Here is a 23,856-nt window from a genome sequence, read left to right as displayed (position 1 = left end):
ACTCGTCAGGGATGCCCGCTCTCACCACTACTATTCACAATAATAATGGAGACCTTAGCTGAAAAAATAAGAGCTGACCCGGATATCTATGGTATCCCAGCGGCACATAGACAACACAAAGTTAGTCTATTCGCCGACGATGTTCTACTTATTCTGACAAAGCCTCTTCATTCATGGAGATCCATCCAAAAGACCCTGTCTAATTTTACGGAAATATCCTACTATAAACTGAACTCAAATAAGTCCCAAATCCTTGGAATACACCTTAGAGAAAGATTAAAAAAGGATAAACAAGCGGAATTTTCATTCCAGTGGCAGGAAAGGACCATTCCCTACCTAGGTGTGAACCTCTCCTTCCCCACATCTGACTTAATATTAGCTAACTTTCCCCAGCTTCTTTCAGAAATTCAAAAAGACTTAGACAATTTCCAATCACACCCTTTATCTTGGCTAGGCAGAGTCTCATTATATAAAATGCTAATATTACCAAAATCCTCCATTATTTTCGCATACTCCCTGTGGAACAACTGTCAAAATATATATGGCAAAATAAAAGACCCAGAATAGCACTATCCATATTAACCCTAAATAGGTATCAAGGGGTCCTGGGACTTCCCAACATGGAATCCTATTATAAATCCACTTTATTAAGCCACTTGCTTCCTTGGACACGATACAATCCAAAGCTTAATTGGCCATCAATAGAACTGGAATTTAATAAGCAAAAGCCACTAAAACTCCTACTATTCGCAGCCACTATTAGTGCCCATTTATCCTCTCTAGTGAAGTCTCTGTGGGCTCTGTCCATATCACCTCCAATGAAAGGTTCACTCGAGGCATGGACGGATCTAGCTCAGAATGCTAACCATAATACACAAAAAACCCTCTTGGTTTCCAACATACCCTTGGAAACGCTAGAATATTTTATTCCTAATATACAACTTAAAACATTGACAAAAAATGATATTAAATATATTTCAGATCTCTACTCCAAAAACGCCCTCCTCACTTTTAAATTGCTAAGGACAATATACCACTTACAAAGTAATGAGGCATTTAAATTCACTCAAGTGGCGTCTTTTCTACATGCTTACAACCTCCAAGACATTAAAGTCCCTGATATAATTTTCTCTCTCCTAAACTCCACTAACAAAAAGTTTCCCACCAGGCTATTCTATGACAACTTCTTGGGAGATTTGAGAACTCCAGGGAAATGCCATCTCATCAACTGGAAAAAAGACATAAACCAAAACATCCCCATAGCCAATTGGCTTCAAGCTTTTAGGTGGGCAGGTCAAGCTTCACAAGGAGTCTCTTTAATTGAAACTCATATAAAAACTCTGACACGCTGGTACTACACCCCAACGATCCTGGCTAGAAGGGGTCTTTCTACTAGTGACCATTGTTGGAGGGGCTGCGGACATGCAGGATCCCTGTTACATATCTTCTGGTCTTGTCCACTCCTTCGCCCCTTCTGGATTGACACCTACAACCTCATTAATAGGGTGTCGGGTATCAAAGTACCCTTTTCTCCAAAAATAGCCTTACTACTACTAGACCCTGGTGAAATTTACTTTCCCTTAAAAAAAAATTATTGGACACATCTCACTAGGCGCCAAAAATCTAATTGCTAGAAAATGGAAGTCCAACACAATTCCGACTTTGAAAGAGTTGACCCAACTCATATCTGAGCATAGTATTTTTGAAAGGATCATAGCCCTTCGTAACAATGATATCTCTCACTATTATGATATGTTGAATCCGTGGTTAAACATTTTTTCTTGTTAAATAAATAACTCCTGGTAGACCTCATTAAGGTCTTAAAGTCAAGTGTTATCATCTTCCCAAACTCTTATTCCTTGCCTATCCCCCTTTTCCCTTCTCTCCTTCCTACCTTGCCTTCCCTTCCTTCCTTACATTACCTCCCAGCCTCCCAATTCCTTCCCCCCATCTCCCCTTATGTTTTCCCCATTAAAGGAATAACGACATGTGCTTCTTTCCACTAGATATGCATTTTCTTTATTTCGCCATAGAATTTAATGTCAGAAATGCTCTTCTTGGAAATCTATATCTATACATGATTTGTATGTACATTTCAGCACATGATTAATAAAAAATATTGTTGGAAAAAAAAATGTACAAAAATAGCAAAACATAAAAAACTGTATAAACTTGGTATCACTGGAATCATATTGACTCAGAGAATAATTTTATCACATCATTTATTCTGCACACTGAACGCTGTAAAAATGAAATCCAAAAGACAAATGGCAAAATTTATTTTTTTTCCCCCAATCTCCCTACAAATTTTTTTTACAAAAGTTATGCAATACATTATATATACCCAAAAATGATGCCATCAAAAAGTACAACTTGTCCCGCAAAAAAACAAGACCTCATATGGCTGTGTCAATGGAACAATGAAAAAGTTATGGCTCTTGGAACGCGACTGGAAAATTTGTTGAAATTAAATGAGACCATTTAAAAAACCTGCCCTGGTGAGCACAACAGGGTGGTAAGAAACCCGCCACTCAAGGGGTTAAATGATAAAAAAACCTTCCTGACTCCAAGTCTGGCAATAAGAGTAGCTACCTGTATCAGCAATCCTTCCAAAGTAATCAACAACTATAACATGTAATATTGTAATGCTCCAAATAGGCGCCCAGACTTCTATTAAATTCTTTTAGCGAGTTCACCATGATCACATCCTCAGGCAGAGAGTTCCATAGTCTCACGGCTCTTACACTAAAGATATCCCTTCTATGTTGGTGTACAAACCTTCCTTCCTCTAGACACAGTCCTAGGTATAAATTGATTGTGGGAGAGATCTCTGTATTGTCCCCTGATATAGTTATACGTGGTTATCAGGTTCCTCCTTAGCCTTCTTTTTTCTAAAATGAATAACCCCAATTTTGATAACCTCTCAGGGTATTATAGTCCGCCTATTCGATTTATTAATTTAGTTGCCTGCCATTGAACCCACTCAAGCTCTGATATGTCATTCTTGAGTATTGCTGCCCAAAACTGCACATAATATTCTATGTGTGGTCTGACCAGTGACTTGTAAAGATGAAGAACAATGTTCTCGTCATGTGCCCCTATACCTCTTTTGATGCACCCCACAATCCTATTTGCCTTGGCAGCAGCTGCCTGACACTGGTTTCTCTAATTAAGCTTACTTACATTTAGCTAAAATCCCCAAGTTCTTTCCATGTAAGTTTTGCACAGTGGTTTCCCATTTAGTGTGTAATGGTGACGCATATTTTTCCTGCCAATGTGCATAACATTAGATTTATCAGTGTTAAACCTCATTTGCCACTTTTCTCTTTAAAGGTGTTGTCCAGCGCCGAAACGTTTTTTTTTTTTTTCAATAGCCCCCCCGTTCGGCGCGAGACAAACCCGATGCAGGAATAAAAAAAAAAACGGCCAGTACTTACCCGAATCCCCGCGCTCCGGCGACTTCTTACTTACCTAAGTAAGATGGCCGCCGGGATCTTCACCCACGGTGCACCATGCGGTGCACCGTGCGGTCCATTGCCATTTCCAGCCTCCTGATTGGCTGGAATCGGCACACGTGACGGGGCGGAGCTACGAGGAGCCGCTCTCCGGCACGAGTGGCCCCATTCAGAAAGGAAGAAGACCGGACTGCGCAAGCGCGTCTAATCGGGCGATTAGACGCTGAAAATTAGACGGCACCATGGAGACGAGGACGCTAGCAACGGAACAGGTAAGTGAATAACTTCTGTATGGCTCATAATTAATGCACAATGTACATTACAAAGTGCATTAATATGGCCATACAGAAGTGTATACCCCCACTTTGTTTCGCGGGACAACCCCTTTAATTCCCCAACTTATCCAGATCCATTTGCAACTGCATTTTGTCCTCTTTTGTGTTAATCACTTTGCATACTTTGATTTCATTTGCAAATACTAATACCTTAATGTTCAGTGCTTCTACCAGGTCATTAATAAATATATTAAAAAGAAGATGGCTCACTACTGACCCCTGTGGTACCCAACTAGTACGTTTTACTTCCATTATGGGTTAAATGTTTGAAGAATTTCTAGGAGATGCTAGAAATGGAATACCTCAAGGAATCCTCCTGATCCTCGATCTCTTCGCAGCATTTGACACTGTTGACAACAAACTCCTCAGTATGTTTCGCTCCATTGGACTAAAAGACACTGCTGAAAACACTCACTGTTTCCCTCACCCACTCTCGGCTCAATTATTGCAACTCACTGCTGATTGGCCTCCCCTCCACCAGACTTTCCCCCCTCCAATCAATCCTGAATGTGTCAGCTAAGCTCATCTTCCTGTCCAGCCCCTAATTGGACATCTCTGCCCTGTTCCGGTCACTGCACTGGCTGCCTGTCAAATGTAGAATTCAATTCAAAACACACTACCTTCATCCATAAATCTCTCCACAGCACCACACCACCCTACATTGCATTCCTCATCTCAATCCACCACCCAGCCTGCGACCTCCACTCCGCTAATGAAATCAAATTAAGTGCCCCTTTAAATCGAACCTCTCATTCCTGCCTCCAAGACTTCTCCAGAGCAACGCCAGTCCTTTGGAACGTACTACCCAAAACTATCCGGGCAATCCCTGATTCTCAACCTTGCTGTACCATGCACTTCTCAAGACCCTTTACCTTCTGTATCACCACATTATTTGTAGTATGTAAGCTCGTTGGAGCAGGCCCCTACTGTTCCCATCAATCAATTACTACATTGTTTTTTGTGTCTTTGTTTTTTGCATCTGTTCTCCCCTGTTTTGTAAGTTCTTCAGAATGTGTTGGCGCTATATAAAGAAAGATTATTATTATTTTAGCTGCATGACTCCATATCAGCATGGTTTTATGAGGGGTTGCTTCTGTTAAACCAGTCTGATCAGCTTCTACGAGGAGGTAAGTTCTAGACTGGACCAGGCAGAGTCATTGGATCTTGTATATTGTGACTTTTCCAAAGCTTTTGATACTACACCACATAAAAGGTTTCTATATAAAATGAGAATATTTGGTCTGGGTGAGAAAGTGCGCTACAGTTTAAGTAACTAGCTCAATGACAGAAAACAGAGGGTGGTTATTAATGGTACATACTCTGATTGGGTCAAACTTATTGGTTCCTGTTCCTATTTCCTTTATTCCCACAAGGTATGACCTGCTTACGATATTTGAGATGTTTTTAAGCATTTCCCATTTATTGCCTGAATGCTTATTTTTCAGAACATTGTGTCAATCAATAGGGTTAAGGGCATCTCTAAACCAATCAAAAGTTACATTCCTAGAGTTTAGCATTTTTGTAGCTCCACGATAAAACTCCCTATTAAAAGACAAGTAGCACATTATTATATTATGGTCACTATTTCCCAGAGCCCCCCAACCTGCACCCCTGTTATGTTATCAGGTCTGTTGGTTAATATTAAGTCCAAAATGTCCCTCTACTTGAGTCCTGCACAAGTTGGGAAAGGTAATTATCCTTAGTTATTGACAGAAACTTGTTACATTTATGAGCTTTGCAGATTTCACCTTACCAGTTTATAACTCAATAATTAAAGTCTCCCATAATAATTACCTCATTGTGATTTGCTGCTTCATCTATTTGCTTCAGTAATAGATTTTCAGTGGCTTCTGTTATATTTGGTGGCCTATACAAAACACCTGTGAGGATTTTATTATTGTTTTTCCCTCCATATATTTTTACTCATAGAATCATATAATGGTAGAGATGGAAGAGACCTCCAGGGTCATCTGGTCCAACTCCCTGCTCAGTGCAAGATTCACTAAATCATCCCAGAGAGATATTTGTCCAGCCTTTATTTGAACACTTCCATTGAAGGAGAACTCACCACCTCCCGTGGTAACCTGTTCCACTCATTGATCACCCTCACTGTCAGAAAGTATCTAATTTGTGTCTCCTCCACTTTAGTTTCATCCCATTTCTTCTAGTCTTTCCTTGTGCAAATGATAATAGGGCTGATCCCTCTGCACTGTGGCAGCCCTTCAGATATTTGTAGACAGCTATTAAGTCTCTTCTCAGCCTTCTTTTTTGCAAGCTAAACATTCCTAGATCCTTTAAATGGGTTGTCTCGCGGCAAACCTCAAACTTTTACCTTACCCCATTCCCCCTGTCACCCCCCTGGCATAAAATAGCAAAGTAAAGCGGTTTTTAAGCCGTTTGCTACTTACCGATCCGACGAAATAAGGACTTTAAAAAATTTTCTCCCAAGATGGCCGCCGGTCCTTTCCCAGGGATGCACTGCAGTTTTCTCCCATGGTGCACTGCAGGTCTTCTCCCATGGTGCACCATGGGCTCTGTGCGTTCCATTGCCGATTCCAGCCTCCTGATTGGCTGGAATCGGCACACGTGACGGGACGGAGCTACGCGATGACGCGTAGAATGGGGCGGAGCCAGAACGCCGCTCGTGCCTGGACCAAGCAGAAGGGGAGAAGACCGCACAGCGCAAGCGCGTCTAAAAAAGCAAGACGACATCAGAATTAGACGGATCCATGGCGACGGGGATGCTAGCAACTGAGCAGGTAAGTGAATAACTTCTGTATGGCCAATATTTAATGCACGATGTACATTACAAAGTGCATTAATATGGCCATACAGAAGTGTATAACCCCACTTGCTGCCGTGAGACAACCCCTTTAACCATTCCTCATAGGACATGATTTGCAGACCGCTCACCATCTTGGTAACTCTTCTCTGAACTTGCTCCAGTTTGTCTATGTCTTTTTTAAAGTGGGGTGCCCGGAACTGGACACAGTATTCCAGATGAGGTCTGACTAAGGAAGAGTAGAGGGGATAATTACCTCATGTGATTTAGACTCTATGCTTCTCTTGAGACAGTTCAGAATTGTGTTTGCCATTTTGGCTGCTGCATCACATTGTTGACTCATGTTCAGGCTATGAACTATTAGTATACCCAAGTATTTTTCACATGTGTTACTGCTTAGCCCAATTCCTCCCATTCTGTATGTGCTTTGTTCATTTTTCTTGCCCAGATGTAGGACTTTGGATTTCTCCTTGTTAAATACCATTCTGTTAGTCACCACCCACTGTTCAAGCTTTTCTAGATCTTTTTGAATACTCTCTCTCTTCCCCAGTGTTAGCTATCCGCCCTAGTCAGCAAATTTCGTCAGTATCCCATCAATTCCCTCCTCCATATCATTTATAAAAATTTTGAACAACACTGGGCCTAGGACAGAGCCTTGTGGTACCCTACTTGATACATTCTTCCACTTGGATGTGCAGCCATTTATGACCACTCTTTGAGTACGATCACTCAGCCAGTTGTGAATCCACCTAACAGTTGCCTTGTCAATCCCATATTTAGTCATTTTTTCAATAAGTATGGTATGAGATACATTGTCAAATGCTTTACTAAAGTCAAGATATACTGTATCCACCACATTTTTCTGATCAACCCAGTCAGTGATTCTGTCATAGAAGGAAATTAGATTTGTCTGGCATGACTTGTTTGTTATATACCAATGCTGGCTCTGGTTAATTACTCCATTTCTATCCAAGTACTTGCATACATGCTGTTTAATAATTTGTTCAAAGATCTTTCCCGGTATAGAAGTCAGGCTCACAGGCCTGTAGTTTCCTGGATCCACCTTCTTCCCTTTTTTGAAGATAGGGACAACATTTGCCCTTTTTCCAATCTTCTGGGACTTCTCCTGTTCTCCAGGAATTTTCAAAGATTATGGCGAGTGGTTCAGCGATTACCTCCGCTGCTTCCTTTAGTATCTTAGGATGTAATTCATCTTGACCTTGAGACTTGACTTCATTTAATACTCATGAAGACTCTACATGTTCATCTTCCTCACATATATCTTCCCTTAGTGTGGACTTTAAAACAGGATTTTTTTTCTTCCCTGTTCCATTTTTTACGATCCTTTCTGAACCGACTGTGACCCTGTAAGTTCAGCGCCAAGTCACAGCTTTCATCTAACCAGGTCTTAAGGCCTATTTACACGGAGCGATGATGGCTCAAAGATAGCTCAAACGAGTGACCGCTTTGAGCGATCATTTTGCATAAACTATTAAGTAGCTACTCAGCTACTTAATAGAAATTAAGTGTGCAAATGAAGCCTTTAGCTGAAAGCAGTTAACAGCCCGAGAGCTCTTATTTGCTTTCAGTTCCTTTGTTCTCTGACGAGAAACAATTCTATCTGCACTACCCGTGGAGAACTACTGAACAATCAGCTAGCAGTGCACGAAAAGTGCACAATGGCCGCGCGTTTAGACACAACGATAATTGCTCAAACGATCGCTTTTTAGTGTTTTTTGAGCGATCATCGCTCCTTGTAAATGAGCCTTTAGTTATTCCTGCTATGTCGTAGTTTTCCTCTGACATTATTACTTCCAGTTCGTCAACCTTAATAGTCAAACTTCTAGCATTAGTCACCATAGAGTTTTAAAAGTTTTGATTATTTTTTATGTTAATTTTATCCATATAAACTGTTCTGTCAGTTCTAACTATACTAACCCCACCTCTATTTTCATTACTTAGTCCCAGGTCACTGTCACTGTCTTCCCCTCAATCTCTCTGATTTCCCCCCCCCCCCCCCCCTCATCTCTAGTTTAAACACTCCTCCAAGCTTCTAGCCATCTTCTCCCTAGCACAGATGCAGCCAATCCCTATGGTAGAAACTGTAACTAGTAGCAAAGTCGACCCAGTTCTCCAGGAATCCAAACCCCTCCTTCCTACACTAACTCTTGAGCTACTTGTTTGCCTTCCTAATTTCCTGTTGTGACAAATGGTACATGTAGTATTTCAAAACTTACCCCTACCTCTGACTTTGTCATTGATACTAATGTGCACCATGACTGTTGGTTCCTCACCAGCCCCTACTAGTAATCTGTGAACCTAGGTCTTGGTGGCAATATGCCCTGTTTGTCCACCTAATAATTGAGTGTCCCAATACCAGGACCTGTCTAGCATGACCTGCGCTCCTATTCTCCTTCTAACTAGCACAGTCATTCCTCTGGCGGTCAGAGTGCATGCCATGCTGCAGCAGTCCTAATCCTGTAATGGCATCACCCCCCCCCCACCACCACCACCACCACCACCTCTCCATCTGCCAACTTTGTAAACTTTTGGGGGCGTGCCAGATCCGGACTAGCCTTCGTGGCACTTTTCTCTCTACCCCTCTTTCTGTCACCCAGCTAGTTGCCTGATTATCCTGCACTCCCACAGTACCATCTACCTGCTCATCTACCCCAGTCAGTGTTTGCTCAGTAAGCAGCAAACTGCTTTTCCTGTTGTTAATGGATCTGAGTGCTGCAAGCTGTGCATTTAGATCCAGGATCTGGGCTTCCAAATGTGCAACATGCTCACATTTCATACAGCATCATGCACCATCAAATGACTGTTCAAGTACTACATTGCAAAAGATGTGCACTGGATGGCATTATCAGTCATGGAGCACATTCTAAATGGGGATCCTATAGATTGATTAGATAAAAGTAATTTATGCAGAAATTTAAATAAACAGTAAATAAATACAAGTAATTCTTTCAAAGTTTGTGAATCCAAAGTCACTACTCTCAAGTCGCACACTGAATAAACAGCACACTTAAATACATAGTAACATAGTGTGTTAGGCTGAATGAAGACAATGTCCATCTGGTTCAGCCTGTTTCAACTCCCCCCCCCCCCCTTCCTTGTTGGTCTAGAGGAAGGCCAAAAAAAAAACAACCAGCCAATTTAGCTCATTTGGAGGGAAAAACTCCATAGTGGCAGCCAGAACAATACAACATGCAAACTCATCTCGCACAATTGGTATGTTAACTTTATAGGTCTTAGCTGTAATATTCCTTTGCCTCCTCTGCTTGTAAAAAGCATATTTGGACACTTTGCTCCTCTGGTAGCCAAGGCAATTTTCTAACTTTTGAAAATGTACTAATAAACCTAAATTACAGAATAAAAATAAATGCTAAACCACTATACCAATATATTTTCTTAAGTAAACCCCTGTTACATTGTCAAAATGTCACATAGCACTTTATATACATAATGGACAGACAGTTCATGTTATTACCTGACAGTTGTTTTTTTTTTTTTAATGAAAATGCTTAATTAATATTGGTGGTTAAAAATGTAATCCAAGCTAAAAAATTGGATGCACAAAACCTCCTTAAAAAGTTGAACATCTGCAAAGTTCATATATACCACTTAGGCTAATGTTTACCTGCATCTTCATAAAATCACCAGAACTGTAAAGGCCAAAAATCTGATTTTAAGGTGGAATATTTTTAAAAAGTAAAAACCTATATTAACAAGAGTTACACATCTTTCTTTTCAGTCCCATATTATGACTGATGCCTTAGTACGCTATGGAAATATTTACACATGTATTTTGCCTTTGCATTATTTCAATGTTGAATTGCAGTTCTATATGGAAAATAAATAAAGAATTTAAAAAAAAAAGGAATTACACATCTTGAAAAGATGTGTATTATTGATCTCATGAAAACAAACAAACTACTGATTGCTGATGACATGTATGTCAATTTTTTGCATAAGGCAGCGGTCAGACGAGTGTTTTCTTTTTTTTCCACGCAACTATGCGTGCAAAATATTGTGTTTATTAGAACCATTGTTTTTTATGAAGTGTTTACAACTTTATATGTCCGTTTTTTTTAGAGGCGCAAAATACTCAAAACTGCAAAAGATAGGATATGCGTGCCTATAAAGCTTGCTGTTAAGGTCCGTGCTGTGTGTAACACCGTGTGCTGTTATAGAGGCGACATGGGATGAGGGTACTTCTGGAGGGTTCCGTTAGGGGTAACAAAAGAATCCCCTGTCACAGCTGTCACAGACGACCGCAATGCTATCCCATAGCTTTCAATGGGGCCAGCGCTGCTGCTGCCCCAATGAAAGCAATGAGATGAAAGCAACCCCTGCAGCATTGATTTTCGGGGGGTGGCTTGAAATATAAGCCTTACCCGGAAAATCATCCCTAGCTGTTTAAAAAAAAAAACAATTACTCACCTAGAAGCGCTGTCTGGCTCTTCTCCCCATCCCCATCAGTCTTCATCTGTATCCTGGTGGCCTTTAGAAAGCGCTAACTCTGATTGGCTGAGCGCTGTGACCAATCAGAGGCACCACTCAGCTGTCATTCAATGAATGGCTGAGCGCTGACTCAGATTGACTGAATACTATGACCTGGCCACCAGAATGCAGATGAAGGCTGACGGGGAGAAAAGCCAGACAACGCATCTAGGTGAGTTAATTTAACATTGATTATCAAGATTTCGAGGAACATTTTGTTTTCCTGTACCAAGCCAAGATTGCAAAGGCTCATAGGTGTCAGAATGATAGATACCCCAACAAATTACCCCATTTTAAAAACTACACCCCTTCATACATTCACTGAGGAGTGTCATGAGTATTTTGACCCCGTAGTTTCTTTTCAGGGGTCAATGAATTTTAGAGGAGGAAAAAGTAAAATTCCATATTTTTGCAAATATGTCATTTTAAAGACAGTTTTTTTTCTATAGTGCACATGAAAATGAGGATTGGCACCTCAAAATGGATACCTCTATTTGTACTGTGTTCCGAAACATACCCAGTTGTGGCCTTAATATAATGTCCGTATGCACAACGGGGCCCAAAATGAAAGGTGCAGCCAGTGGCTTTCAGAACAAAAATGTTGCTTGAAGGTGTTTCAGGCTCCATTGCACACTTGTAAAGCTCTTGAGCTACAAAAACGATAGAGAACCCCCACAAATGACCCCCAAAATGAAATTTAAAAACTAGCCCCCTTAACAAATTCATCAAGGGGTGTACTGTGTATTGTGACCCCAAAGTTTTTGAATGAATCTAAACAAAGCAGAAGTAAAAAATTACGATTTTTAATTTAAACTTTTTTTGTACAGCACACATATGATGGAAAACTTATACCCCAACATGGATACCTCTGTTTGCCCTGTGTTCAGAAACATACCCATTGTAGCCCCAATCTGCTTACTGGACACATGACTAGGCCTGAAATGGAGGGAATAACCTTTGGCTTTGAGGGCACAACTGAATAAATTCCAGGCACCATTGCACACATGCACAGCCATCAAGCTGCCTAAACGATAGAACACCTCCCACAAGTGACTCCATCTTGAAAACTCAACGAATTCATCTAGAAGTGTACTGAGCATTCTGACCCACATTTTTTGGAAAAAATATTTTAAGGTATGTGGAAAATAAAAATATATATATATTTTTTTCAATAAATTCCATACCTCATTGCAGAAAAAAAATTGACTCTCTAAAAAAAATGCCCCCCTCCCCTTCCCCCTGGGATAATTACAGAGGCCTGGTTGGGATGGCATATGGGGCAATAAAACCAGGTATTCATCCTCCTCCCATGCTTGCTGCAAACCTAACACTTTTGGGGGGGTATTTCTTGATCTCGGTGGCAGGAACAGGGTTTAGAAAGTGGCGCTCTGTAAGGCTTCGTAAGCTTGCTGAGCTGCGATGGTCTCAAAAACAAGGCACTCAACAAGCTGCTCCTGGAACTGCAGGAAAGTGAATGTTCCCTGAGACTTCTTGTAAATTCCATTGGCATTACAACTAGCAATTTAGATAATGTCGGGCTCACATGCCTGTATGTGGGATCAGCTTGTGGAGGATTGCAGCGGATGCCAGCTGCGAGCCCGGCCGTGGCCGTGTGTACGGCCAAGTAATGTACTGCGTATAACGTACTCAGGCTGTTGGTCATGCACAGTACACCTTTTTTGTTTGTTTATATTTCCCACGCGATCGCTAAGTGATGATGCGGGTACCTGCAGCTAGTACGCAAAGCAATTGTGTATGGGCTGCGGGTATATCTGTGACCTTAGAGCACAATGGGCTCTATGTTGTGAATATCCACAGTAAAATAGTAAATGCTGCATTCTGTTTACTGCTAGTGGATTACGTAATTCCTAACCACTAATGTGAGCAGAATTGTGTAATCCAATGCGTTTGATTGAGCTGCGTATAACCGCGAGTCAAACGCATGCGCAATCCACAATTCCTATCCGGTTGTGTGAGATTGGCCTAATGTATATCGTTACCTTTTTATACCATTTCATAATGGCGAGCACCTGATTGGGGACCGATTACCTTTGGTAGCCAGGAGCAAGGAGATTTTAAATTTCCCAGCCCTTCCACAACTTCTGCGGGGAAGGGTCTGCGGATAGAGATCATATCGGGGGACAAATCCAGGGGCCTGAGGTATGTAATTTCATCTCTCCTCAGTGATACGATCCGTGAGGGGAGATGAAACAAACTTTTTTTTCTAACTTTTTTTTAGCTTTACATGATCGCTGTTATCCATTGGATATCAGCGGTCATGTGACCAGGGACCGCATACTGCGGCCCATCGTGACATCTAACTGCTCCTGGCTATGTTTAACAGTTGGGAGCACGGAGATTTTACATGTCCCGGGCCCTCTGGCCTTCTGCACATGCATCTGACACTTTGTTGTCTGGCGCGCATGTGCAGAAGGGGGCGTCAGGTCCTCGCAGGACCAGATCGCAGTGGCACATCCTGGAGGGCGGAGGTGAGTAGTTTCAGCTCTCCTCAGATCCATGAGGGCAGATGAAACTAACTTTATTTTTTAACTTTTATTTGATCCATTGGATAACGCCGATTGCGTGACTGGGGGTCGCTCACCGTGGCCCCCCAAGACAGCTGTAGACTATCGGCTACTTCCGGCAGCCGATAGCAGGGTGCTATCACAAGCACAGACCCCAGGGCCTTACTCTTCAGGGCCGGGGTGTTTTTACGGACTTGTAGTTTAAAGCCCAGACACCCAGGACATGAAAACACGTATGGGTGGTCACTAAGGGGTAAATATGCATCGTGTACACCATAACAACACCGCACAAAATGGCAGAATTGTGCTTTTTCCCCTATTGCACCCCTGTTAGGAAATTTTATACATTTTACTACATTATAATGGTAAATTAAAAAAATACAACTAATGCTGTAAAAAAACAAGCCTTCAGAAAATAAAAAAGTTATGAATTTACAAAAGTGATTAGCAAAATTAAAAAATGCCCGTGTCCTGAAGGGGTTAATAATTTATATGCAAATTACCTTCAGAACACTTTGCTTCAGTGATTATAAGCAAATAATTGCATGAAAATTCAAATTTAGTACAAATAAGCATACTGAAGCAGACCCCTTTGCAAACAAGATGTACTCTGCAAAAACTGCAAGATGTTAGGGGTTCATGGATAACACACTTCTACTTTCACAGGGGATTATGTTTGCGTAGGAGTACACAAACCAATGTTTGAATTCAAATAAATTCGGGATTATTTTGTTGTTTTGTTTATTCGTTCAGTCGCTTCTGACGCTTCGTGACTTCATGGACCAGCCCACGCCAGAGCTTCCTGTCGGCTGTCGCCACCCCCAACTCCGCCAAGGTCCAGTCTATCACCAGAAGGATATCATCCATCCACGTTGCCCTTGGTCGGCCCCTCTTCATTTTGCCTTCCACTTTCCCCAACATCAGCATCTTCTCCAAGGTATCCTGTCTTCTCAATATTTTGCCAAAGTACTTCAGTTTTGCCTTTAATATCATTCCCTCCAGTGAGCGGTCTGGCTTTATTTCCTGGAATATGGACTGGTTTGATCTTCTTGTGGTCCAAGGCACTCTCAGAATTTTCCTCCAACACCACAGTTCAAAAGCGTCTATTTCACTCCACTCATCCTTCCTTATGGTCTAGCTCTCACATCCATAGGTTATTAAGTGGAATATCTTTGCTTTAACTATGCAGACCTTCGTTGTCAGTGTGATGCCTCTGCTCTTAACTATTTTATTGAGATTGGTCATTGCTCTCCTCCCAAGAAGTAAACATCTTCTGATTTCCTGACTGTAGTCCGCATCTGCAGTAATCCTTGCGACTAGAAATATGAAGTCCATGTTTTCTCCCTCTACTTGCCAGTTGCCAATCAATCTGGTTGCCATAATCCTGTTTTTTTTATGTTTAACTGCAACCCAAATTTTGCACTTTCTTCTTTCACCTTGGTAATAAGGCCCTTCAGCTCCTCCTCGCTTTCAGCCATCACAGTTGTATCATCTGCATATCTAAGATTGTTAATGATTCTTCTGATGATGTGTTCTGCATACAGGTTAAATAGGTAGGGTGAGAGTATACAACCCTGCCAGACTCCTTTCCCAATCTTAAACCATGTTGTTCCATGGTCAGTTCTTACCGTTGATACTTGTTCGTAATACAGATTCCTCAGGAGGCATACAAGGTGACTTGGTATCCCCATACCACCAAGGACTTGCCACAATTTACTATGATCCACACAGTCAAATGCTTTAGAATAATCAATAAAACAGAAATAGATGATTTTCTGAAATTCCCTGCCTGCCTCCATTATCCAGCGGATATTGTCAATTTGGTCTTTACTTCCTCTGCCTTTTCTGAGCCCAGCTTGTCCATCTGGCAATTCTTGCTTCATGAATTGCTGGAGACTACCTTGCAGGATCTTGAGCATCACTTGAGCATGTTCGATAAGGGCCACTGTGCGATAGTTAGAGCATTCTTTAGTGTTTCCTTTTTTGGTATCAGGATATAAGTTGACTTCTTCAAATCCAATCAGGGATTATATAGGTATATAATTTTCCATGCCCTTTAAAAACTAAAGGCACTTTTAGACACAACAATTTTCATTCAAAAATCGCTCAAAACCATCTTTTGAGCGATAATCGTTGTGTCTAACTGCACTGTGATCGTGCAGTTTTCGTTAAGCCATCGCTGATCGCTGATCTTTCAGTATGCTGAAAGATCAGCGATCAGTTATCAGGAAGTCACAGCGGGATACAGCTGATACTATTGATTTAGCTGTATCCCGCTCCCTGAAGACAGGCTGGGTATAAAGAACAGAGCTGTCCGGCTGTGTTCTCCATACCCCGCTCGGAACGCTTGGCTGTATAACAGCCGCGCACTCTGGGTGGGGAACAGCTGGATGAAGAAGACAAGCAGCCCCGCTTGTCTTCTGCATCTCCCACTTGGAGTGCAAGGTGATCACTCAACGTTTGAGTGATCACCTTGCAAAAAGCACACAACGATTATCGCTCAAAAATCGCTCAAAAGAGTTTTTGAGCGATAATCGTTGTGTCTAAACCAGACATTGGTCAACCAAGTCCGCTTTCAGATGGGTGTAAAATGTGAAATTCTTTGTCCCTGTAATAAGGACGCAACATTCAAATCTCATATGATTCGTCAGAACTATAGTTCCAGTTTGAATGAACTATGGGGCGGTTCAACTGCTGTGTTGAAAAAAACATAAAAAATACCTATATTCCGCCAATCTAACAAAAGGCAAATAAACATTTTTTTGTTCCTTTAGAAACTGACTGAAAAAAATTGCTTATGGTGACAGTGGGTGATAATGTAATTTCTGAGTAATGGAAATATTTTTCATTTGTCAGGAATGTATTAGATATTCCGATATTACTGTAGCATGTAATGGGTACTACAGAAGTGGTCAGCAAATTTAAGGCTACAGATTTGGCATGGACAGGATATTGGCAATTTAAAATGTACAATTTTTATTGAAGTTTGCGTATGTGTGTGGTGTTTGTGTAAGCGGGATGAGCAGTACCCAGCACCCCCCTTACAGCGTCCAGCAGCTCGGCTGCTCAGATAGGCGGCTCTGAGGCTGTAGCATTAGGCTTCTCCCTTATGCAGAAACTACTGCTGGGGTAAGAGTCCAGCCTGCCATATGCAAGAAACAGGTGCACAGCAGGGCCGAGGAGGCCGAACTCCACATTGTGGTGCATAATGCATCAGATGGTTCTGTGTATGAACACCCTACCACTGGCCCAGTGATATGGCCGGGGAGGGGAGAAGGAAGACCGCTGTGTAGTTATTGGATGGAAGTACCACCCCCTTGGTTTGCAATAGGCTGTATTGAATGTGGCTAAACTGCACCCATTGGTGACTTGGCAAGTGGCCATCTTGGGGCCTTATAAAGAGAATTGTAGCTGCATCACAGAATGCAGTCAAGGATGCGACAGTGCAAAGAAGAGAGCAGCAGCCAGCATGGTGCAGGAGTAATGTGACACAGTACCAGGGACATATAAAGTGGCAAGGCTGTCCACAGGGCAGAACAGCAAGCAGCTGCTAGGACAGAGTGGCAGTGGGGCTGCTGGAAGTCAGACAACCAAGGGCCCTAATGACCTGGGGACTAAAAAACATATGCCTGATGGAGAACCGGCTGGACCATTAGAGTGAAGGGCACCCCAGCGTGTGGGAGGAGAAGGAAGCTCCCTCCACAAAACAGTCAAAAGGTGTATCGAGCAAGCATGAGTGTACTGCTATCCCTGGGACTGTGTCATGTAAAATCCACGTTGAGAGAAAAGAACTAACAGGATTGTGATAACATAGAGGTAGTACGGTTATGTTGCCATAGATTAAGTAATGCAAGGCCTTGCAGGATAGTCACTGTAATGTTGTTATGTGGTTATGATGTTAGTGGATGATGTTACATAAAATGTGTATGCTGATGTGTAATGGTGCAGTAAAATGTGATTGTTCTCAGTAATAGAAATCAAGTAATCTTGTAGATATGATACCTTTTAATGGCTAACAAAAATACATGATGTCATAGTGAGCATTCGGACCTCTCAGGGTCATTCCGTTCTATTATGCCTGAGGAAGGTCTGAAAGCTCGCTATAACATTATGTATTTTTGTTAGCCATTAAAAGGTATCATATCTACAAAATTACTTGATTTATCTTACTGAGAACAATCACATTTTGCTCTACTAACTAACAGGGTAGCAAACTTTTTTTTTCATGGTGCAGTAAGGCAAGTTATAAAGCGGTGGTGTACATTTGACAAGATGTGCGACGGCCTCTGTAAATGACATCTATAGCCTATTGCATCCTGTGTGGAAGAACCCAGCTCCAATGAAATGTTAGAGGTCAGGGTCCTACAGATAAGGACATGCAGGTAGCAGTTATGCCACAGTCAAGAGAAGCTGGATAGTCATGTGAAAATTTGCGCGCGTTGCTGCTGCTAATAAGAATTAAAGTATAAGTCAAGACGCCAGTTGCATAAAAATTACATTTTGAGTCGTCAATATGCAGACCACTAACGCTTTAAGAGAGTTTATGACAAGTTATTATACAACATTTAAGTACAGTATATGGACTCTCCTATCGAGCGACATCTAATAAAATACGGTTTGTGTTCAGTAAAGTAATTTTTTTATGTGCCGCCTACATCTGCTATTGTCACGCCATTACATAACCTGCCACCGGGTACATACCGCTTGTTGCAATTGTGTAATTCATATGACATTAAAATATGGATGCTGGTAAATGTCTGGTTCATGAAGTTAGTAAACAGCCTAATTAGGCAAAGAGGGGTGATAAGATGGGCACATACTCATCATGTCAATTCTTTTCTGAGGAAAAATGTGACAATCAGAGAGCAAGAACAGAGCAGCACTGTATAGATTGTAGTGCCCAATGATATTCATTCTTAACGTAGTGCACCTATGCTATTTCCGTAGCCTGACAGTCATTAACTGTCAATGGCTACACAAATAGTTGTAACACACTGAATTGTCATTTGAACATTAGTTTGACACATGCTAGATATGTATGTTCTCTGAGTGATAAATGGTGGTGGTAAGGGGGTGTTAACATGAAAAAGTCCATGTTATGCTTCTCCGCTGGGGTTACCTACAATTGTGCTGGTAAACAGGAGGATCTGATTTTTGTCACTCATCTCTTTGCAGTTGTCAGATACCCACAAGCCCCTCCTTCTCTTTCATGCTGACTGAAATAAAAGTGAAAGCCGCCTTAGGAGAGGGCATCGGGCTGGCTGTATCTCAAGCCATGGTGCACCTACAGCAGCCAAGATTCTTGGCTGTGTAACAAGATTAAAATCAAAGATCTATCTGCAGTACAGCATCAAAAACAGGCATTTCATATGCCCTTGGCTACTAAAGTGCTTCTCTGCAAGGGCACGAGAAACATGTTTGGCAGGCAAAGTGCTAAGTACTGCTCTATGAAAAAACATTTGCCTATGTAACTCACTTTTTCGAATGTGCTATGACACTTTTGTGATTAAAAATCATTCTAAAGTGTTGGCCATTAGGGTCACACTACATCCCTACTTAATGCCCACTGCATGTTGTTTTCCCTTTTGTGTATAGAGCTTTGTTGGATCATCACTTCTCTTATTACTGCCTTATGGGCATTCCACAGTATAAAGGTGTCTATTCCCAGGGAGTCGTTATTTTTAGAGACTCCTGTATTTTGCTCTGATATAATGTGTTTTTCAGTAAATATGTGTTGTTACGCCAACTTGTGGGACAATAAATAGAAGGGGACACCATCAGGCACTAGAGAATAGTAAGTGAGAAGTAAAGTCCAAAGCAGCATACCGGGATGCAATAAAAAAATAATGCTTTTATTCCTCCATAAAAATAGCCGCAATGTTTCTACCTAGACACAGGTCTTTTTCAAGCACTAGAGAATAGGATGCTGTGCCTATTGAGGCCTTCTTGAATTTAGGTAGCATGAAAAAGTCCACAAGAAACATATCTATTCTGGAGAATAGAATGTACATTGCATAGAATTTGCATTTAGACATCTGAAGATATCATGAAGTTCCTCATTTATAAGCCACTGAAATAGTGTGGGTGCAGACATCCTGCTTGAGCTGTTTGAGTCGACGTCTCTCTCATAGATAATGTTAAATTTGCCACACATATTCAAGCTTTCTTTTTTAATCTTTTTTGTTCTTCTTCTGATTATGTTGAGAAAGCTGATCTGTGCAGTTTGGTGTATATAAATTTACTAATGTTAACATAGAGCCCTTGATGTTGCATACTAGAACAATATATCTGCCACCCACATCTACCTGAAAGTCTACTATATCTTTAACTGCATCAGGACTCTGGCCTTATTCTTTTCTGGATTAGCTAGGAAGATTGTAGGGAAGCTAGGGTGAGAGTATTTTGGGCTCTTCTGTTTTGCAAAATATGTCATTTGTACACAAAGCACATCAGCTTTGATCGATAACATGTCCTTCCATAAAGCGGCTCTTTTATGGGAGGAATTCAGCCCCTTAGCATTGGCAGATATGAGATTAATAATCATAATGAAGGAGCAAATTGATGCACGTGAGTAGCTTTCCTAGGACATCCCAGAAGTTGATGCGGTTTGTCATAAGGGTAGAGTCTCGTAGTGGAGTCCCAGGAGGGAGTGTGGAAGGAGAAGGAAAACTTAGGGCATGGGGGAGTTTGTCATAAGACCTTGTTGTGTGTTCTTTCTTAATGGGGCGATATCATTGGCGATAAGAGTCCAGCCGTAAAGGATGGGGACCTCTAAATTAACTAAAGCTGGAACTGAGGGTCTAAAGGTAGGACAGCAGCCTAACAGGAACTCTGGAAGATTGTTACGATCTTGGTTTGAATCTATTCAACCATTTCTGGGTTATATGTGGGTGGGTGGGGGGTCTTCTTTACAAGCTCAGTAATACCCCAGTTTTGTAGCAGTTTCCGACCTTCTTCTGGGTTCATTAGGACAGAGGTGCTATCCTCTTTAAATATGACCAGCCTGGTTGTACAGGGAAAAAGACTGAACAAGTCTTGTTTGGAAGGGTTGCCAGTGAAAAGCTTTTCTTTCTAAAAAGAAAATGGCAGCATGTTTACAAAGTTACATCTGAACAAATCAAAAGACCCCTGAAATAATGTCATTTGGACAGACAAGACCAACATGGATATGTTTGACCATAATGCTCAGTGCCACATTTGGCAAAAACCAAATACAGCACAAACGTCTCATAGCAGCTGTCAGACATAGTCATGGAGGCATAATGATTTGGGCCTGTTTAGCAGTCAAGGGACCTGGGCACACTGCAGTCGTGGAGTTAATAACTCTAGAATACTATGGTATACAGAGAAGTTCATTAGGTGTGAGGTCATCTATTCTAAAGCTTGGCTGAACTAGGTCATGCAAAAGCACAATGATCCCAAGCACACCAGAAAATCCACATCAGAATGGCTGAAAAAGAAAAAGGATCAAGGTGTTGCAATGGCCAATTCAAAGACTAGACCTCAATCCAATTAAGATGCTGTGGTGGCACCTTAAGAGAGCTAAGCATAAACGAATACCCACAAACCTCAATGAACAGATGCAATGTTGTAAAGACGCATGGGCTAAAATTCTTCCAGAACAATTTGAGAGACTGACAAAGTCATATAGAAAACAATTACTTCAAGTTATTGCTGCTAAAGGTGGTACTACAAGCTAATGATTCATGGTGATTTTGTTAAATAAATATTGACACGGTGTAATTTGTCATGTGTTGTTGTTTATCTGAGGTTGTATTTACCTAATTTAAAGACGTTCTTAGGACAGATTTTTTAAATTATGTCCTGATATATGAAAACACAGAATTCAAACAAGGTGTACTTGATTTTTCTCATGACTGTATGATAATTAGTAAATGTGATGAAAGTGTATAACAAACGTACATATGTGTGTATATGATGTACCAAGACTCCACTTGGCTCGCTCTTTGAATATATAAGTCTTTCATTGCAGAAAGGAACTCTTTTATCCTGGATGGCAATATCCAACCTAGCCAAACTGGTTTTGAGAAAAAGCCAGATGTAAGCAAGCCAACTCAGCAGCCCCATCACCAGCTGGGAAGTACAAGAAGGTGGACTATTAAATATTCATTGGGTTTGCCCCTTGTTAATTGGCTGCATTGTCTTAAATCAGGGATTTGTTTAATGTACTAAGGGGCAAGTACATACCTAGGGTCCAGGGTGGAAAGTATAAAAAGTTATGTTGCACAATGGGACAGTGTCACATTTGATGAGGAACCAATCACAGTCTTTCATTGAATCACTGAATGGCTGTGATTGGTTCCTGGAGCGCTGACTCTGATTGGCTGAGCCTTGCGCTCGGGAACCAATCAGACGCAGAGCTTCCTGGAGGCAGGAGGATTTTGAAAGTCCTGACCAGGAAGCTCTGCAGGAGAACTTCAAGTAACTGCCGGGGAACTTCAGGGGAGACGTACGGGGAGATCACAGCGCCGGAGAGGTGATGTATTGTTTTTTTTTGTTTTTTTTTATGCAGCTAGGGCTTACTTTTGCGGGCAGGGCTTATATTTCAAGCCCCCCTTCCTGAAAATCCTTGCATGTGGTGCAATAAAGTCATGCGACTCTGTAGTGACACAATTGCAATATCGCCGCGAGAAAACGTGGCAATATTGCACGGACGACCGATGTTATATTGCTGCGATTTTCTCGTGTCCATATCGTGTCGCCCGTGTGGAAGCAGCCTTAAGCCTATAACATTTTTTTCAGAATCACAGCATGCTCTTGATATGCTGTTTTTCCGTAGTTTTTTTCAAAGGCTTCCTTATATGAAAAAGAAGTAACAGACAAAAACACCTGTGTGTTTAAAATAAACATCATGTAAAACAGGGCTCTGAAAAGACATGACTGATATGTCTTCAGATGTTTTATAATATAAATTTTACAATTCCTGTAATACAAATCTCATGAAATGACTGGGTGCACAATTGATAGGACATAGTATTGGCATAAGAAAAAATGAATAGTCAGATCTTTATTACCGTCATTTAGACATGTTTTAAAGGTTAGATTGTTAGGGAGAAGATAGCAGATTGACTACTCGGTCTTAAAAGGGACTCCAGCTCCCCATTTTCAGAAGAGAGATGACCACATGGTAATGAATAGCAGTTGCAAGTGCAAGTAGTATGTGCATTCTCTGATTCTCATTCACTTAAACAGCGAGTGAATGTGCATATTACGTCTTTGCTGAGATCTCAGGGGGCCCTTGCTAGAGTAATTTTAAAGATATTATAGACATACAAATTATACAATTTTTGCATAATGAAAATATAATCAAATTAATTATTCAGAGTTATACTGATATATCTAGATATATAAAGATGAAAGCCCTTACTGACTCACTGACTGATTCACTGACTCACTCACTGACTGACTGACTCGCCACTAATTTTCCAACTTCCCAATGTCGTAGAAACATGAAATTTGGCACGAGCATAGATTATGTCCAAAATAGGAAAAAGTAAATGGGTCCCAACTCGATTATTTAATTCTAGCGCAAAAGAATTAGCATCCAAATTTTACGTACGGAATCTAATTCTCTCACTTCCTGATGTCATAGAAACTTGAAATTTGGCACGAGCATTGATTATGTCAACAATAGGAAAAGTTAATGGGTTCCAACTCGATTATTCAATTCTAAGTGGTAAAGAATTAGCGTCCAAATTTTACATACGTAATCTAATTCCATCACTTCCCAATGTCATAGAAATTTAAAATTTGGCATGAGCATTGATTATGTCATAAATAGGAAAAGCTAATAGGTCTCAACTCAATTATTTAATTCTAGCGCAAAAGAACTAGCATCCAAATTTTATGTACGTAATCTAATGCTCTCACTTCTCGATGTCATAGAAACAAAAAATTTGGCGCGAGCATTGATTTGTCATAAATAGGAAAAGCTAATGGGTCCCAACTTGATTATTCAATTCTAGCGCAAAAAAATTAGAATCCAAATTTTGCGTACGTAATTTAATTCTCTCACTTCCCAATGTCATAGAAGCTTGAAATTTGGCACGAGCATTGATTATGTCATAAATAAGAAAAGCTAATGGGTCCCAACTCGATTTTATTCAATTCTAGTGCAAAAAAATTAGCATCCAAATTTTACGTAAGTAATCTAATTCTCTCACTTCCCAATGTCATAAAAACTTGAAATTTGGCACGAGCATTGATTAGGTCATAAATAGGAAAAGCTAATG

The 23,856-nt window shown here is 41.0% G+C and overlaps 1 protein-coding gene across 1 annotated transcript in view; it reads right to left on the bottom strand.

Annotated features, from left to right (window-relative positions):
• Positions 1-23,856, bottom strand: part of ACACA (acetyl-CoA carboxylase alpha) — an 856,108-nt gene that overhangs the window by 229,814 nt on the left and 602,438 nt on the right. The window lies entirely within an intron of this gene.

Source organism: Eleutherodactylus coqui, chromosome 1 (genome assembly GCF_035609145.1).
Source record: "Eleutherodactylus coqui strain aEleCoq1 chromosome 1, aEleCoq1.hap1, whole genome shotgun sequence".
NCBI lineage: Eukaryota > Metazoa > Chordata > Amphibia > Anura > Eleutherodactylidae > Eleutherodactylus > Eleutherodactylus coqui.
The sequence above is the reverse complement of the archived record's forward strand: the minus strand, read 5'-3'. Positions and strand labels throughout refer to the sequence as shown.